The following is a 20,950-nucleotide window of genomic DNA, read 5'->3' as shown; positions in this document are numbered from 1 at the left end:
AAGTCCGTGTATGTTGAAACATGGTTGATCAAGCACGCAGCCTTAACCGTTATGTATAATGGATCTTCAAGAAGAGACAAACATCTATATCAACAAACACATAATCAAACCAATATAGGTTTAAAGGATGTCTAATCTTGAGAGGTTCATTTATGGACCGAAAAGAGCACCTTGTAATTGGAATCTTTATTTTTAATGAGAAAGTTTAAAGAGTTTGAATTTCAAGAGTTGAAGATGAGTCATATATATGTCAAAGCTAGTAGGATTAGAATCTTTATTTCAATGAGAAAATTTAAATAGTTTGAGTTTTGAGAAATGAAGATGGGATATATATATATATATATATATATATATATATATATATATATATATATATATATATATATATATATATATGTGTATATATATATATATATATATATATACACACATATATATATATATATATATATATATATATATATATATATATATATATATATATATATATATATATATATATATATATATATATATTAGATTTGTGCCCGCATAAAGTGACAGTGATAAATAATTTTTGTTTTTGCGAAATAGTTTCGTATGTGGAAATAATTATTACATTTTATTATTAGTCCTTATATAATAAAAAATTACTATTTTTAAATAAAATATTTATGTTTATACATTATGTTTATATTATATGTTTATACTATTGATGTAAATTAATTAATATTGGTGACTAGTTTAAAAAATGCAAATTGATTTATATAAATGAATTTTATATTTTAAAATTTTCATTTTGCTCCAAATTGAAATTTTAATTATTTTCCTTCATTTTAAGTTTTCAAATTTTTGGTAAGTTTTAATGAATTATTTATGTATATTGGATTTGTACAAAAAACTTTATAACTTATACCTCTTAAAATTCAAGATATGACAAATATGCTTTATAATATAGTATAAGATATATATATATATATATATATATATATATATATATATATATATATATATATATATATATATATATATATATATATATATATATATATATATATATATATATATATATCAAAGCTAGTGGGAGCAATTAGAATCCTTGTTTCAATGATAGAATTTAAGAGTATGAATTTCGAGAAACGAGCACGAGCCATAAATACATGTCAATGCTAATATGAGCATTGTTGTCTCTTTTGTAATATACATGGATTATGTACACATTCATAGGAACCTATGTTCTAACTTAGTAAATGTAAAATATGGGCTTGGTAAGGGGATTATTTTGCTATGTTACACATAGGAGATACAACACACGTACAAAATATTAGGACCTATAGTGATCACTAGATTAAGACAAAATACATGAAATATTGAGGAAACTCGACATGTAGAAATCTAAAAGGTTTCATGCTTAATAAAATATGGCATGACACAGAGCGATGCTAGTATCCAAGGTTGTAAAACTCGTTACTCGGTACCTGTTCGACCGACTACCGAGTAACGAGTACTCGGAGAGTAATCGGATTCAGTAATTCATGTAGAAATAATTTTAAAGAAATTATATATGTCAAAATCATAAGTTCAAATCAAAAGTTGATTGAAATATTTAACAAAATAGATACACATGAATACACAAAAACATAAAAACGCATAATGGTCTCTCTTCGTAAATAATTGCTGATTTAAGATACATATGTAGTAATAATCACAAGTGTGTTTGTTAAATAATAAATCATTAAGTATATTATACATATTAATCACCAAGTTGATCGGGTTTTACAACACCGCTCAGTTCAGTAAGGGGTCGATCGGGGAGTACTTGGGATTCTGCAACTCGCCTCGGAAAAGGGCCGAGTAGCGAGTACTCAGAGGAATAGTTAGACAACTTGGCGAGTTTTAAAACACTGCTAATATCCTAGTTATACTATTGAGCTAGATGAAATGATTCGTATCCCAAATGTTTCTATTATGGGATCAATTATATATGTCATGACATGTACTATATCTGACGACTCGTATGCCTTGGAATGAATAAACAAATTGAAATCAAGAACATTCCTTAATGTCCTAGGAGGACAAAGGAGATGATCTTATTAGTATGGGAGAGATCAACGTAAAAGTTACATTGATGTTAAGTTCCAGGCTAATATAGACGATTATATCCATAGTCGGAATTGGTCTTTTACTAAATAATGAAGTATTAGCTTCGAAGAGTACCGAGTAATTCACCATAGTGGATCTAACAATAAACTTATAGTATATTGTATCTAGTTAGACTACAAAGAGAAACTATATGACCAAAGGAGATTCATTAAAGAGTAAAGTAATTAGTGTTGAAATTCAATCATTAATGGTCCTTTTGAAGTTTCTTTAAGGCTGAATTTACCTTGAGTATGGATCCCAAGTCATACAAGCTTAATGACACACACTGAGTAAGTACTATCACATTTGATGGATAGTCAAATGTATAGACATCATATCGGACAATAATCTTGCTGATCCATTCCCTAACCTAATGTAAGTAACCTAGTCTGACAATCAGAAAAAGTCAAGAGGCATTAGATTTGCAAATGTATTGGCTTGAACACTTTTAGTTTAGTTTGTTTTAAATTTAAGAACTTAAGTAGTATAATTCTTAATTTGATTTGGAGATTATTAGGTAGAGATATTTGAATTATGGTGGAGATCAATCCTTTCATTTAGCTTATCACCGTGTTCTCTTTTTGTATGTTTGGAACCCATTTCCCAAGTATTAATTTACTCAAACCTCCACAGTTGGTTATACTCTTGGAAGTAAGTAAGCGATTTAAGACTGGCATGAGTATTAGTTGATTGTCCATAGTGATTGGGGATATCACATAGATTCTGATAACACTTGCGAATACTTAAATGAGATTTAATTATTGGAACAACCCATACTTAGAGATTACTTCATGGATATAGTCAAAAGTAATTCTATGATGATAATATCTTCTATTCTTCAAACTGAGATACATATGAGGTTTTTCTCTATAATTCAATTATGCATTGGTTTACTCTAACATTATCTGTAACTGGTAGTAATAAATGCTATTTCCATGTGTGACATGATGAAGTAAATAAAACCTATGTAGTATAAATTTATTTGTTTCTTCAGCCTTAAAAGGAGAAGCGATATATAGGGCCCCACATTAATTTGGTGCTGACATCTAAAGTGCTTGGTTGAGCCCTGAATGAAACTGATGTGTTAAATTTTGTAGTCATATGCAATCTTCACAAATCGATATTAGGAAACATAATCTTGAACACTAAGATTGACCCTTATCCAAGTATCAAATTCATACATATATCTTGTAGAATAAAGGTTTAGTTGATCACTTATCTAAGTAGAGTTCGACTATTGTTTTGGATGGCTAACTCTATGTTGATTATTGAAGAAGTATTGGACTTTGTATAGTTGATGACTGGTCCAAGTAAGAGACTATTGGAAAGAGTGACCAATGATATTAACTATTGGTAATATTTCTAATAATAACATGGTCCTTTTGGATTGCCCTCATGACACATTTGAGTAATTAAGGAGAAAAATAGTTTATTATCTTATTATGTTTAATAAATTAAGTAGAAATTGTTTTAGAATTAATTTGGAATTAATTAATTGAAGGGGATGAATATTAATTAGTTAAAAGAATGACTAACTGGACTATTCGAGAACCCTTAAGGATAAAGCAAAATTCGAAATTCACTCTATCCCACATGGGATGGGAGGTAAAATTTGAAATTTACTCCATCCTACATGGGATGGGAGATGAAACTTGACTAATGATCTAAGGCTATAAATAGGATGCTAAATATTTCATTCTTCCTTGTTCATTGGCTTGATTTTTTGCCAATTCCTTTTTTCCTCTCCTTGGAATGAAATTCTTAACCCTCATTAGGGTTTGTAGAATTTTGATCCGCTTCCTAGTTATATTTTGAGTCTGTCTTTGGTTTCTTGGGTATGATATCATCAGAAGGATTTTGGTTTGGGTCTTCTCTTCCAAGAAAAGTTTTGAAGGACAAGATTTTAAGCATGGAGTTCAATGGCTACGTAAGAGGTATGTAATTGTTCATTCTGTATGTTTTATTAGAATAGCAGTAATAGTATGAAACTTATATCCCTAGGTGTATGACACATAGGTTTGTACGTGTTTGATAAAACACAAACATTTTACAGAGTTTAAACTTTAGAAGGTCCAATTGAATAATCCAACAAAAAAGTTAAAATAGAATCCAATCCTTTTAATCAAAAGTTAAATCATACATTTATTTTCTAATAATTTTGATAATCATTTTAAAATTATTTTATTACAAAGTAGAGCATGTCAAGAAAACATAATCTAAATATTATGCAAGCCAAACTAGGCACCGTTATTTCCATAACCTGCATGAATTGGTAATTGATTTAAAAATATACCCAGTTTGGCATTGTACATTGAAAATACAATGCATCAAAACAAATATCAACTGAACTGAAAGAAAATAATGTGTTATTACTTATTGCGTTCAACCCCTAATTTCCATTTTAGATGTATGTGTACCATTTTTAGATACTTCCATGCAAGAAATAGAAATATACTATAACATCTCGATGATGAGGTAACTTCGAATTAAACCCTATATCTGAATATTACAGTTTAGCCCTTGTATATGAAGAGGATTGCAAAATGGCCCATAGTGACATTTTGGTGATTTTGGCCAAAGACTTAGTATGTTGGGTGTATGCTTCGTACGCATGGCGTAAAACAGCGGGGCCTTGTACGCTGGGCGTACGTTGTAACGTCCACAGATTCGGGCTAATCAATTTAGAGATAATAAGCGTTAAAAATGACTTTTTGATAGAAGATTATTTAGAATAAATAATCTTAACCAAATTATAATATATTTCAAAAGGATTATGTACATATAAAGAACGCTGTAATCCGACTTATAACGAAAACGTTATGACCCGTTGAAGTTTTGCGACAAAACCGGCACGGCTCCACGTAACGTAAAAAGTGAATTTTTGATAAATTACTTTTTATCCTTAGCAATTTAAACAAAAGTCGTAGTATATGTTTAACCGAGAGCGTACAAAAAAAGAACGTCCAAAACTGACTTCGTTTGAGGAATTTATGATTTTTCTAAGATTTAGTATAGTAGTGCACAACCCGGAAATCGAATTTTAGATCGATCGATTTTTAGCCAACACAACCTAAATGAGAAATTGAATATCTTATTAATAGGAGCTCAACAATATAAAGACAGTAAAAAACAGACGTCGAATAAAAAAGTTAATAATTTTTAACAAATTTTAACTGTGTAAGTCTGTTAAAATATAACTTTAAAATTAAATTCAAAATTAGCCTACGAAATCTAAATGAGATTTGTAGATCCTATCTATACCTACACGTGGATACAAAGAACGTTAAAAATGGAGCTCGTATGCGAAAGTTACGAATTTTAGAACATAATTAGTTTTTGGAGTAATCTGCGAGTAACATGTGGCGCGATCTGAGCCACTGCTTCTTCACCATGGCTTTCCAACAGATGATGACACGTGGCATGAGAACACAGAACGTTTAGCTAGGGAATGCCCTACGTTCGTCCGTCAGATAGCCTATAAGTAGAAGGCGCAAATCACTTCATTCTTCACACCTTTCTCACCCATATACCCCCAAACCCTCTAGGCTTTTCCCTAGCACCTCCAAGGTGTTAAAAGCAAGTCCCAAAGCATTAGAAAGCCCCAAGAAAAAGAGATTTCAGCTTAGAAGTTTTGCCCATGCAGAGCCCGGTTCCTCACTAAATCCCCTTGTAAGTGAGTTATGCTTACCCTACTTTAAGTATAGCTTATGTTTAAGTTCAATATCATTGTTATGAACCTATAAACAATACATACATACATACATACATACATACATACATACATATATATATATATATATATATATATATATATATAGTATGCAAAGTGTTATTATAATATCTTTTAACTACTCGAGGTACGGAGAATCTGGTTTGAAAGGCCGCATATGGTTGTTGGATTTCAGAAGTGCTATAATGCCAAAATGGTCCTGCCCTCCAGTGTTTCATGTCTGGCCCCTATCTATACATAGTAGTTGAAAAGTATTGTTTAACACTTTTAAAAAATATCACTCGTAAATAGTCGTGATAAATATTAACTAAAATTTAACGGTAATGATACTAGGTTTAATTTTGTCGAAGGAAAATAGAATTGTTAGAAGCGAAGCGCTGTCCGAGTTTGGAATCATCACTTTAACAAGTGAGTGCATAGTCCTTTTCAGGAACATTATTCTAATACAAGTATTGATTAAATTCTTAAATATATGTTTGTGTGTAAAATATTTGTTTACCTGAAATACGTGTTAAGAGCATATTTTATAATATAAGATAATTTAGGATACAAAATGAACCTAATTTAATTAAGATGAATATCGGGTAGTATATTCTTATGGGTACGAGCGAGATATACACGAAGGGTAGAACTTTAAAAATTGTCATTGATCCAAGAGCATGGATTAGGCATAATAATTTGTCCTTAGTCCGGGAGTATGGAGAGGACATAGTTAATTATCATTAATCCTGTCCGAGAGTACGGAATGGGCATAGTTATTGATCCGAGAGTATGGATTAGACATACCTGATCCAGGAGTATGGATTAGGTAAAAATGTTCATTTTAGATTCAAGAGTATAGATCGTGTCATCGTGAGGATTGACGGGGTGGGGTAAAAATGCTTATATGAGGTGAAATGGTATATATTATGAGTTCTAAGATATATATATATATATATATATATATATATATATATATATATATATATATATATGATATAAAATTGTGGGATTGAAATCCCAATGTACTCACCAGGTTTCCCAACCTAACACACTCAGTTTATTTGTATCACATGTGTCGATAGGAAGCTACATTACACTGAGAGATTAAAGGAGATGTTAATCACTAGTGTAAATGAATGTGAAGTATATTTATTCTTATATTTTTGTATTGACAATGACATCACAAAGTTTTTATATAAACAAAATACATTTATTCGGAAATGCTTTGATAATATATTTATCATGTTTTTTTGGAACAAATTCCGCAATATTATTTTTTAAAATGAATACTCTGATTTTCAAATAAGCATAAATAAAATTTTTGAAATGACCTTTAATTTGGTGATATGACAGTTGGTATCAGAGCATTTGTTTAAGCAAACTAGGAATTGTAGGAAATTTCTAGACTTAAACATAAAATGCTAAGCGATGATTGTGAGATGAGTATCTGCTATATTTTATACACGAGCACTAGCTTATTTTAGGAAAGATGCATGAATTGTTTTTATGTGCTAAATGATTTATATGTTATTATTTGATCGGATCTATGGTCTATTGCCGACTAGATCTGGAAATTTTATTTGTTCAAATTTATAAACATTTAATTATGGTATTAGAAGTGGCATGTAACTTTTTGGAGTGATAATGATATTTATACGTCTATCAATAATAAAGCTTTCCTATCTTAATTCTCGTCACTGCACACCGAACATCTGACTTGGTGTATAAATCGACATGGTGAGAACTCGAAGCGGATTAGGAAACAGATGTCGACAACCTAAACCTAAGCATGTGATGGGTCAAGCAGCGGTCGTTGCACTTGCACCCAAACCTATCACAAAGGAATAAGTTCAAGCAATAATGTGAACCATGTTAGACTGAGCAAATAGAGGAAATGAGAAGGCTTAAGATTGTGAACGATACGTATCGGAAGATATCATAAGAGCAGTATCTTGCCTTTAGAATATGTCTAATAAATAATATGTCTAGTATGGGAGAAGTACACTTTCAATTTACAGAAAGAAATATTTTTGGTATAATCCATGAATATATCCCATCATGTGGCATTTCCACCACCAACCGAGTTGAAGTAGAATTGATGATTGAAGATACGCATGGAAGAAGTCCTAGTAGAGTCTAGGGAAAGTTTTATGATTGTTTGGACACATTTGTATGTTTTAAAATTGTTTTTGTGATAATAACTTGGAGAACTGCGAGACAATACTTGGGATGAGTATGAGTAAGTGTGAAAGGTAGTAGAGGCATATACTACCGGAAGCATAGGACTCACACTTGGATCAGGGAAAGTCACAAGGTTACCAAGGCACTAGTAATTAATTATGTTTTGTTCATGTATGTTTTTACTATTGTTTCGGTAATGACTAAGAAGATGATTATTATTCTGACCCTAGTGTTCATATCAAATCAAGTCTGAATAAAACGAGTATGTTACATGGTTCAGATAACCAAGTTCGACGTAGTATCTTACTTAAGCCAGAAGATTGAAGTGAAAGATAATCGAATCGATCAATAAAAGTATCACGATCGTTGTTAAAGAAAGAAGCTTGTATCTAGAAGTCCTACATGCTAGAAAGTGATTATATCATATTAGAACATGAAAGAAGGTATATTCCATTCTGGAATCTAACTCAAAAAGACTTGGGCCTAAGCGTTGCATCATACAATGAGGGGACATTAGAACATGACCCATCGGTCTGTTACGATAATCGAAGTAAAGAACTTATCTGAATTTAAGTATGTTTAAGAAGGAGCAAGAGTCTCTAATATGCACCTAGTTTGTAACTCAAAGGTTACGATTGAAGTTCCAACATAGTACAAAATAGCAGGTATAAAAATTGAGCACCGCCAACAGTCAAGAAGTCTAAGGGTTAGAAACTCATTACAAAAGACGTAAGAGTTACGGTTATTACCTAGGATGAAAACATAACGTATGGAGTCATTATACAAGCCTTGAATCGTTGATGATTCTAGGACGTAATCATCCTAAAGGGGAGATAATTGTAACGACCGCAGATTCGCTATAGTCAATTTAGAGATGATAAGCGTTAAAAATGACTTTTTAATCGAAAATTATTAAAAAAATAATCTTAACCAGCTTATAGTATATGTCACAAGGATTCTATACATATAAAGAACGCTGAAATCCGACTTATAACAAAGATGTTATGACCCGTTTAAGTTTTACGACAAAACAGGCACAACTCCGCGTAACGTAAAAAGTGAATTTTTAATAATTTACTTTTTAGCCTTAGCGATCTAAATGAAAGTCGTAGTATATATTAAACCAAGAGCATACAAAAAGTGATCGATCGATTTTTAGCCAACACCACCTAAATGAGAAGCTATGATTTTTCTAAGATTTAACATAGTAGTGCACAGCCCGGAAATCGAATTTTAGATCTATCGATTTTTAGCCAACACAAACTAAATGAGAATTGAAGATCTTATTAATAGGAGCTCAACGATATAAAGACAGTTGCAGACGAACGTCGGATGAAAACGTTATGAATTCTTAAAGAATTTTAACTGTTTAAGCCTATTAAAATATAACTTTAAAAAGAAAGTCAAAATTAGCCGACGGAGTCTAAAAGAAAGTTGTAGATACTGTTGATACCTACGCGCGGATATAAAGAACGTCAAAAACGGAGCTCGTATGCAAAAGTCACGAATTTTAGAAGATAAATAGTTTTTGAAGTAATCTGCGAGTGACACGTGTTGCGATCTGAGCCACTGCTTCTTCACCACGACTTGCCACCAGATGGTGACATGTGGCATGTGAACGCCCAATGTTTAGCTAGAGAACACCCTATGTTCGGCTTCAGATAGCCTATAAATATAAGGCACAAATCACTTCATTCTTCACACCTTTCTCACCCATTCTCTCCCAAACACCCTCAAACCCTCTAGACTTTTCCCTAGCACCTCCAAGGTGTTAGAAGCGACTCCCTGAGGGCGGGAAAGCCCCAAGAAGAAGATTTTTCAGCTTAGAAGTTTTGCCCGCGTAAAGCCCGGTTCCTTGCTAAAACCCATTTTAAGTGAGTTATGCTTCCCCTACATTAAGTATAGCTTATGTTAAATTTCAATATCGTTATTATGCACTTATAAATAATATATATTATAAAATATAATATACAAAGTGTTATTATAATATCTTTTAACTATTCGCGGTATGGGGAATCTGGTTTGAAGATCCACATAGGGTTGTTGGATTTCAGAAGTGATATAATGCCAAAATGGTCCGACGCTCCGGTGTTTCATGTCTGGCTTCTATCTGTACATAGTAGTTGAAAAGTATTTTTTAACACTTGTAAAATAATATCGCTCGTAAATAGTCGGGATAAATATTAGACTAAAATCTAGCAGTAGTGATACTAGGTTTCGTCGAAGGAAAATAAAATTGTTAGAAGTGAAGCGTTGTCCGAATTTCGAATCGTCACTTTAACAAGTGAGTTCTAAGTCCCTTTCATAAACATTATTTTAGTACAAGTCTTGATTAAGATGAATATCGGGTAGTATATTCTTATGGGTATGAGTGAGATATACACGGAGGGTAGAACTTTAAAACTTGTCATTGATCCGAGAGCATGAAGTGGGCATAGTCATTTGTCCTTAGTCCAAGAGTATGGAGAGGACATAGTTAATTTTCATTAATCAGGAGCATGGATTAGACATAGTCAACTGTCCCTAGTCCGAGAGCATTGATTGGACGTACCTGATCCGGGAGTATGGATCAGGTAAAGAGGTTAATTTTAGATACGAGAGTATAGATAGTATCGTCATGAGGATCGACGGGGTGGGGTAAAATTGCTTATATGAGGTGAAATTGTATATATTGTGAGTTCTAATATATATATATATATATATATATATATATATATATATATATATATATATATATATATATATATAACATTGTGGGATTGAATGTACTCACCAGGTTTCCCATCTGACCCACTCAGTTTATTTCTATCACCGGTGTCGATATGAAGCTACATTACACTGAGAGATTAAAGGAGATGTAAATCACTAGTGTAAATGAATGTAAAGTTTGTTTAAGCTTATGTATCTATATTGACGATGACATCCAAAAGTTTTGATATAAACAAAATGCATTTCGTCGTAAATGATTTGATAATATATTTATCATGTTTCTGGGAACAACTTCCGTAATATTATTCTTTTAAAAGAATATTCTGATTTTCAAATAAGTATAAATAAAACTTTTGAAATGACCGTGAATTTGGGGATGTCACATACGTGCTTCAAACCCTAAAATTTAGGGTTTGGACCCTATTTAAACATCTTTATGGCCCTAAGACCCTCACCCTAAATTAGCCTCCATCCAAAGTTCGTCCCTCTAGCCAACCCTAAGTGAGAAGAATACATTTTGAACTCATTTGTGAGTTGGTGGTGCTCTTGAAGAAGAAGAAGGTGGTAGAAGGACTTTGGAGCTTTGAAGAAGCTTCGATCTGGGATTACCTACTTGCTAGCAATCTCCAGGAGGTAAAAAGCTCCTAGATTGATCATTATTTCATGTAGATTTAGATATTCCTCCATTTAGGGAATTTTTGGTCTCAACCTTTGTGATTTTTGAGCATGGCATACCCTTGATCAAATAAGTTGTCCTTTCAGACCTGGTGAGGGGTCTTGAGTCATAAAAATGTGATCTTGATGCTTAGTTCTTCCCCATGCATGCTCTAGATGATCTTAAGGTGTTAAGAAGTTGGGATTTTGTGTATTAAGAATTTAATGGGCATGAAAAGTCATAATTTTTGAAGCTTTATGACTCTTAGAGGTATTTTGACCTTGGATCTGCATTTGGACGTAAAAATTCGAATTATTAACCTCTTAAGGGGTTTAGAAGAAAACTTGTGTGTACGTTGGGCATACCATATGGTATGTTGTGCATACGCAGGTTGAGCGTCGATGCCTCAGACACGAGTACACCCTGCATACACCCAAAGAATGCCTGAGTTGACTCGGCAGGGTTGACTAAGTGGACTTTGTTGTTTGACTAGTTTTGACCAATGGTATTTTGGGAAAATTGTTATTAATTTATAATGGGAACTGTTTTGATATTTAGGAGTTGGGTAGAGCCAGTTGTTGGAGTAGGGATTTACTTCAGACTGCATTCAGGCTGAGATGTGAGTTTTCCTCATTGTACCTATGGGTCGAAGGCACCAATGCCATCCCACTAGATTATCTATCCTGGTCAGGATAGGGGTATGATAGTTTATAGTTGTTCAGTAGACAATATGATTATCTATATTTGTTGGTTTTGTATTTATGTTTATTTGTTGCATATGTCGACATCTTGTGTTTGGTTGAGGCGGTATTGTTTTGTGTTGTATGCCAAGACACTCGAGAATGACCTGATAGGTTGTAGGCCTTGCGAGGCAGGCCAGTCATGTCGGCGGCCTGTGGAGCGGTTCGGATAGGTTGTAGGTCTTGCAAGGTAGTACATTCATGTCGATGGCTCGTAGAGTGATCCATATATGCTATAGGCCTTGCAAGGCGATCCAGTCTGGCTGGCTACTCATATTTGTGTGCTTGTTTGTTATATGGTGAGCGGGTTCTTTGGGGGAACTCTGTAAACTTTGGTTACAATTTTTAGTTTATCGTTTTAGGTACTTCTAAAGATTCTTGGAAGGCAAAGGCGTGATCATACACAATTTCCTGTTTTATGGCACCAAGTCTTGGGAAAACTCTAATTTGAAATAACACTATTGAAACAATAAGGTTTTATAAACAATGTTGATTAATGGTTGGTTTTGAAATTTTAAATTTTATCGTGATTGTTGGAGTGTTACAAGTTGGTATCAGATCCTTAGCTTGTTAGAATTGGATGAACAATCGTGTGAATCCTGACTCAAACTAGGGAACTGCAAAAGTTTTTAAACAAATTTTTAGAATTGTTTACAAAAGTAAGGAAGGATGTGTTGTGTATGATCAGCCAAAGCAAGGAAGTATACCCCTAAGTTACCCACATTGTTATTGATATTATGTTTATGTTAGAACAATATGCTAGTGGTAGGCTATGGATCTTCAGGAATGCATGATAGAATTGCCTGATAATTGACGCCTAATAGGCTAGGATTCCTTCTTGTATTGAATTGACATCATTTTCATAGTTGCGTAGTGTATGCATCATAGTTGTACATAACTAAGATTCTATAGCGTGAGATGTGTTTGATTTAGCCTTATTTCCTGTTTTTGTTTGATGAAGGGCTTAGGATAAAATCAAGTATTCGACCGTTTATGGGATCCAGTGTTATGTATGATTAGCATACACAAATGCTGCATGGTTGGTGGAATTTCGCGGATGGGTTATGTGTGAGAAATCAGGCATTTGAGGAATGTGTGGCCTTTCTCTAGGGAGTGAGAATATGATGTACTCATATTCTAGTGTGTGTTGATAAGGTTGTTGTGATGATCTTTAGAGACAAATACAGGTAGGTGTAGAAGGTAGTATGGGCCCGTACTACTGGAAGCACAGGACCCGTACGCATAGCAGGGAAGTCACAACCCCCAGTGTTTGTAGTTTAGAATAGCTCATATGGTGTGAAGTGTGCCTCATCTGATATTTTATTGTTTATTTTTAGTATGGTGGTCAAGTGTACCCTGAACCTTCTAAGGTTAGGGGCGAAGGATTAGTGGATGTTGGTTACTAGATCTTACATTTCATATCAAAGGCTTTTTGTTTCATGGGAGCAGTTCTCTGATATGTTCCACACAAGATATGTTCAATTGGTTGAGAGATAGAGAGAGAGAGAGATTGGCCCAGGAGTACTTGGATTTGAGGCAGGGGACTGAGTCGGTGACGGAGATCACCAAGACGTTTACTGAGAGAGCACTGTTTTGTCATGAGTGTGTTGCTTCTGAGAAAGATCAAATGACCTAGTACTTGAGCATCCTTAAGATGTACATCCTCTAGTTTGTGTCTACTTAGCGTTTATGATACACTTGTGGAGTCATAGGAGGCCGCTAGGAAGTGGGAGATTGAGTTGGAGCTCTAGACGAAGGTGTAGAGGCAAACTCCAGTGCAGTCGCAGCCTACAACAAAGCGATTCAAGGCTGATGATGTGAGATATGGGAGTCAGATGGGCCGCACTTGTGGCAAGTGTGACAATTTTCATGAGGTTTCTTGTCAATCTACATTTGGGTGCCACAAATGTGGCAAGGATGGGCATTATGCCAAGGATTATCTCCTGGAAGTCCCCGAACCGACCACCATGATCTATTATCACTATAAGTTGATTGGCCACCAAGTGTCCTTTGCTCACGATGGGACCGGCTCAGGCTCCAGAGCCAGCTACTTTTAGGATCACCTATGGGCACCAGGGTAGGGAAAAGCCTCCGATTACTCGAGGTTGCGCTTTTCTACTCACAGCAGAAGAGGCCAGGGATGCCCCAGATGTTGTTACTGGTATGTTTCTATTTATCATTTTGTTAGTTATTTTATGGTATGCTTACGTTTATGTTTCAGATAGGTACATTCTTAGTGAATTCTTTTCCTGCTCTTGTGTTATTCGGCTCGGGCGCGATTCGGTTCTTTGTAGCCCAGTCTTTTAGTAGGGATTTCGATATGACCCTTGACGAGTTGGGGTATCCGTTGTGGGTTTCTATCACCAATGAACATAGGATTTCTGCTTCCAGAGTGTATCAGGGTTGTGTACTGGAAGTCTTCAGGGTGTCCTATCCGATTGATTTGATCCATATCCCTATGGGGGATGTATGTGTGATAGTAGGGATTGATTGAATGAGCAAGTTTGGTGCGATGATTGACTACGAGGGTCAGAGAGTAGTAGTTTGAACCTCGAGTAAGGGAGAACTGGTCATCTATAGAGAGGATACCAGGTTTAGATCAGGGTTTTGTTCGACGGCTAGGTCTCGACAGTACATTCAACATGGTTGTATGGGTTAACTCGCCTATGTGGTTGATACGCGGATGGAGGAAAAGGCATCAGTTTCAGATATGCCATTTGTTAGGTAGTTTGCTGATATGTTTCCGGAGGAGTTACCTAGTGTGCCTCCTGAAAGGGTAGGTTGAGTTTTGGATTGGTCTAGTACCAGGTGCGGCTCGGATTGCCAAGGGATCATATCCTTTGGAACCGCCTGAGATGCAAGAGTTATCCTCTTAGGTTCAGGATCTATTAGGCAAGCAGTTTATCAGACAAAGCAGTTCTCTGTGGGGAGCACTGATATTGTTCGTCAAGAAGAAGGATGGTTCACACCAGATGTACATTGATTACCAGAAGTTGAACAAGTTGATGGTGAAGAACTGTTATCCACTTCCTCAGATTGACGATCTCTTTCATCATGTGCAAGGTGTATCTTGGTTCTCCACGATCGATCTGATTTCGGGGTATCATCAGCTGATGGATAGAGAGGAGGATGTGAAGGAGACTACATTTCAGACTTGTTATGGGCTTACAAGTTCATGGTGATGCCATTTGGGCTCACCAATGCGCCTGCGGTGTTAATGGAATTAATGAATTGGGTATGCAGGCCAATGCTCGATCGACCAATTATTGTTTTTAGTGATGACATGTTGTTGTATTCCATGACCAGAGGGCTGCATCAGGAGCAGCTTCAAGAACTTTTGGGAGTGTTGAGGCGAGAATGATTGTATGCGAAGTTCTCGAAATTTGACTTTTGGTTACGAAGGTCCAGTTCCTGGGGTATCTTGTTCAACAGAACGGGATGTTTGTCGATCCAACAAAGATTGAGGTTGTGATGCAGTGGGAGATTCTGATGTCTACCTCAGAGATCAGGAGTTTCTTGGGTTTAGCAAGATATTATCGAAGATTTATCCAGTATTTCTCCAAGATTGTTCTACCCCTCACTCGTCCGACGAGGAAGAGCATGGATTTCCGATGGGTCCCTGAGTAGTAGACGACAGTTTAGACACTACGACAGAGATTATATGAGGCCCAAGTGTTGACCCTTCCAAAGGGTGTTGAGGATTTCACTGTATTTTGTGATGCATCCATCATTTGTTTGGGGGTGATTCTTATGCAGAGGGGGCGAGTGATTGTGTATGTCTCTCAGCAGTTGAAGCCGCATGAGGTACAATATCGTACTCATGATCTAGAGTTGGGGGCAGTTGTGTTTGCCCTCAAGACTTGGAGACATTATCTATATGGGGTCCAGTGTACCGTTTATAGGGATCACAAGAGTTTGCAATCTATTATGGACCAGCCGAACCTAAACATGAGGCAATGCAGGTGGCTAGACATGGTCAAGGATTATTACTGCGAGACCCTTTACCATCCGAGTAAAGTGAATGTGGTCGCGAATGCTTTAAGCCACAAGACGGTTGGATCTTCAGCTAGGGATATGTGTATGAGGATATCCATTGATTCTTGGATTTTGGATTTGATTAGAGGGGCACAGGAAGAAGGATTCAAGAAGGAGAACTCAAAACAGGAGAGGATCAGGGGCGACGTCGGGGATTGTTGACCCGTTGTTGTTGAGTTTGGATTCTAGTTTCTAGCGGGGTCAGACATATAGGTTTGGAGGAGGCACACAAGTCTCGTTTTATTATTCATCTGGGAGCCACCAAGTTGTATCGGGATTTGAGACTAAGTTACTGGTTGATGTGTGTAAAACCAACTAGTTTTAATCCTACTAACTTAAACACAAAGACAAACACACGAAAGGCAGTGTACCTATCGATTAGCAATTTAGTTTAGGTAAGTAGGGTATCGAACACAGGGAATGGTAAACAATTAAAAGAAATGCTAATATTATCTAAATAAAACAAGTAAAAGAAAGGGGGTTTCTCTAGTTTTGCAAGACTAGAAACTTACCAACTAATACTTAGACTACTTAACTAAAAACTAGATAAGCAAAGATTCAACTAAATTCAATAACGAAGGGAACTTCTGTTTAGTTCAACTCAATTGATCCTATGGTTGATATTATGGTAATAGTGCAATGGATTAATTCTTCTATTGGCTACCGATTCAAGTGATTAGATTCACGTTCGCTGCACTAATCCTTAGAGAACAAACTAACTCAAACAGTGGCCAGTTGTCTAATTTAATTCAATTCACTAGGTTATTTATTCGGGTTAATTTAGACTTGTAATGGTTAACTAATTTGGTCCTTTAGTTAACCTCTTGTTGATGGTCATCACACAAGCTCACACATGAATTTACCTATCTTTCTTATTAAATCTAGTTTCACGTTCATTAATCCTAGACATATGACAAAGTGGTCACATAAACATATGAGGTTGATAATCAAAAGATGTTCATACTATTTATTTACCTTCCTATTAACAGAAAATTAATTATCATTCACACACAAGGTTCTTTAGCAAGCTAAAACTAACAAAAATCACCAACATTGAATTAATCCTACCAAATTTCAAACCATAGTCTCAATTTTGTATCCCCAATCAGAAGTTTAAGAGTTTTATCTCATGATTAAAGTAAATAACAACAAATAAACGAATTCTAATTGTCTAGCCATTATGGAAAACAAAAGATTAAGTAGAATGATGAAATTTGCCTAAAATCTCCTTCGGAATTGGATTCTAGCTTGTATCTTCATTCTCTAGGGTTTTTCTGGTTCTTCAATCGCAGCTAATCTCTCCAGAAGGGTTCCAAAAAAAATTTCTGTCGATCTGAGAAGTTATCTTTATATTTGCGAAATGACTCGTCAAGTCAGGTGTCGACTCGCCGAGTCCATCTCTCAATCCCCGTATGCGATAAGCCTATGGGTCTTTGAGTCTTTATCTTCTCAAATATTCGCTAGGACTCGCCGAGTAGACGACCCTACTCGCCGAGTAGGTGTTGTTTTTGGTGTTTTTCTTCTTTGTTCAATTCCCGAGCTCCCAACCGCTTCTCCTGCTTCCTTTTGCTTCCGAGCTTCACTTTTGGACTGAAAACATAATTCAAAAATTTTTAAGTACCTTTTGTCCATGATATGCAGTAATTTAGCTAATAAATGATAAAAAAATCTATACTTAATATGAACTAAATATATATGCACACATCAAAATACCCCACACTTGACTTTTGCTTGCCCCCAAGCAAAACTGAATTTTAACACATTAGAATCACATACGACATCTCCAATCTAACCTAGCCATTATGCCAAGACCGTAACGCATACATTTGTGTCTAAAATTTTCCTAATAACCCCCCACCCTCCAAATACTCACAATCCTCATAAACATTCGCCCACTCACCCCAAACTATGCTCATTTTATGCATCCCTCCGAATCCATCCGCAGAAAACCTCTTACCCTCAAGGTATTTTTAGTTGAGCAACCCAAGCATACATCATCTAGAATTACAATTTATGATACCACTATGAAGCTCTTTTGAATTCTTCAGTTCCTTGATAATTTGATCTTTGATTTCTTTGAATTCACCACCTTTGTTGTTTGATTTTTTGGTATCTTCAATTTTTGAATTTCTTGGAATTTCGATCTTTTGATCTTCGCTTTATTTGCTCCAAAATTCTTCAACTTTTCTTGCAATTCTCTCTCTCTCTCTCTCTCTCTCTCTCTCTCTCTCTCTCTCTTTTCTACATGTACCTCACTTTTTTCACTCAAAACCCTACATGCTTAAGCAGGGGCGCTCAACCTCAACCTTTATTGGCTAACGATAATAATTTTCCTGGATACATTTCTGGTACGCGATGCTAAACATATTGCATCCCTTGGGCTAAGCGAGGTCGTGTTTTTGTCCCATGATTTCACTGGAATAGGGAAGCCACAAATGCACTAGAACGTATATAGGCTCAACTAAACATTTGGGTCTTCATGCAATCATCCACACAACTCTAACATGGAATCCTAATTACTTTTTACCAAAATTTCCTAAATTAGTTCCTAAGTAATATTTTTGGTATGCAAAAATTTTAAATTAGACCTAAATTAAGATTCTAAATTTACTAAGATGACATCAACCCCTACCCCACACTTAATTTATGCAATGCCCTCATTGCATATCATAAAAATGCAAACTATAGAGAGAATTGGAACAAACTCCCCTGGGGTAGCAGTTGATAGGTTGATAACTCTTCTCTTCTGCTCCAACTTCAATTGACTTTAGACATGAAAATAGCTTATCCACATCTTGGGCATCAAATCACATGTGGCTGCTCTAAATAGGCAGGAAAAACAGTGTAAGATCTTCAAGAATCGATATGAAGGAATAAATGGTCAAGTGGTACACCCAATAGTATCGAATCAGCAGTCTTGTTGGTATAAGATTGAGTGACTCGGCGAGTCATATAAACGACTCGTCGAGTATAGTCGCGGACAGCTTCGAATATGCGAGAATACAAGGCGACTCGTCGAGTCAGTTAAGTGCACTCGACGAGTAGACCACTGGGCGGAAAAATTCAGATTCTGCATTCGTTTTAGCTTTTGATAAATCTTCAAAACTCCTCATATCTTCTAGAATCATTCACTCATGTCCCTTAGGACCGTACTCGACACCTTAACTCTAAACTCCGCCATTTCTTGACTCTTTTCCATTCTTTATATTTTTCTTTCTCTCTCAAACTCTAGACCCTTTTATGCAAGCATTCTAACCCAAAATCTGAAAATTATCAAGGCAATTAAACATCAAGCATAAAATAAAAGTCTTAAATTTAAACACACTAGACCCAAACAAAACAAAAACAAATTAAAAATTGTTCAACAAAGCATAAAAGAACTAATCCTCCTCCTCATCATCATGATCATTTGCAGCTCCACTTCCACTAGCGCCACTCCTTCTTGCATTAATCACCTCATCCCAAGATGGAATATATGGGAAGTTACCACCATCGATATGCCGAATATGGAAGTGGTCAAAAAGTAGAATGTTGGAATGGTTGCTAAAATTGAGACTCCTTGACATTTGATCTTGCATTCTCCTCATCTCAACATTATACCAGTCCATTGGGACTTCATCATTGTCCATCGGGATTACCGGCGGTTCCTCCTCCATGTCTTGCTCTCTCTTCAGCCTAACCCTCCTTCATGGCGCCTCGGGACCAACCACCGGATCATCATGTGGGATAGCATAATGACCACCACCATAGTCCTCAATAATCCTAGCCCTCCGAAAAAGAATGGGATTAAATGGAGGGGTAGGAATCACCGTCATCAAATTCCATGCACCACGGGTCATCAACCCAAACGAGTTGGCTAGCCGGGTGACGAACATACCACCATTAATTTTTGAGGTCTTGCGATCCGCACCCTCTACCAAATAGGAAGCCAAACACTATGGAATGTTGCAAAAAGTGTCTGGTGTGATAATGCTCCATAGATAAAAGACATCAAGGTTAGAAACCTTGTCATCATCCTTCCGTTGGTTGATGGTGGTGGAGATAAGGTGGGTGAATGAGACGGTGCGTGGATGACCGAATACTTCCTTCTCTGGCCGAGTTTGGAATGTAAAACTTGTTGGCGATCATGTTCCACCAACCAGTACTCGTAACACCATCGGGGAACACGTTGTGAGAGTGTTCCAAAAAGGCGCGAAAAATAGCAGTCGAGCCCAATGGCCGGTCATAGATTCCCAACCGACAAGCAAGATCAATAACGGAGCACTGATGAAACTCGCCCCCAAGGAAAAAACCGAAACTCGCTGGATGGTAACAATCGTCACCTCCACGGAAAGATACTGTAGAGAAAAATTCCCAGCAAAGTTCCCGGTACACCGGTTCTTGAATCCTAAAGACTCTGTTTCATCAATCACAAATCATCGTCTCCCCCTCGTATGTAAATTCCTTTAAAAGATAAGGTGCTAACTCCTCCTTATACCGAACATTTTGCAACCAATCCCAATCAACCATGTTGGGTACATAAATCTCCTTCTTTCTAACTTCAGGTAACTTTTTCTTCCATCTCGTCATGGTAGAGGCCGATTCAATTTGAGGAAAATTTAATCAAGGAAAATCTCCTTGATGTCCACTTGAGCATTGAATTCTGTGAAACATTGTCCCTTTTGTGATAGAAATCGAAAATCTTGAAGAAAGAGTGAAGAAGTTGATGAATGCTTGAGAGAGAGCACAAATGGAGGCGCACGGCGAGTGAACGGGGGGGGGGGGGGGGGGGAACTGATTTCATTAGGGTTAAAAACC

The sequence above is a fragment of the Lactuca sativa genome, chromosome 2 (assembly GCF_002870075.4).
Source record: "Lactuca sativa cultivar Salinas chromosome 2, Lsat_Salinas_v11, whole genome shotgun sequence".
Taxonomy (NCBI): Eukaryota; Viridiplantae; Streptophyta; class Magnoliopsida; order Asterales; family Asteraceae; genus Lactuca; species Lactuca sativa.
This window is presented reverse-complemented; position numbering follows the sequence as displayed.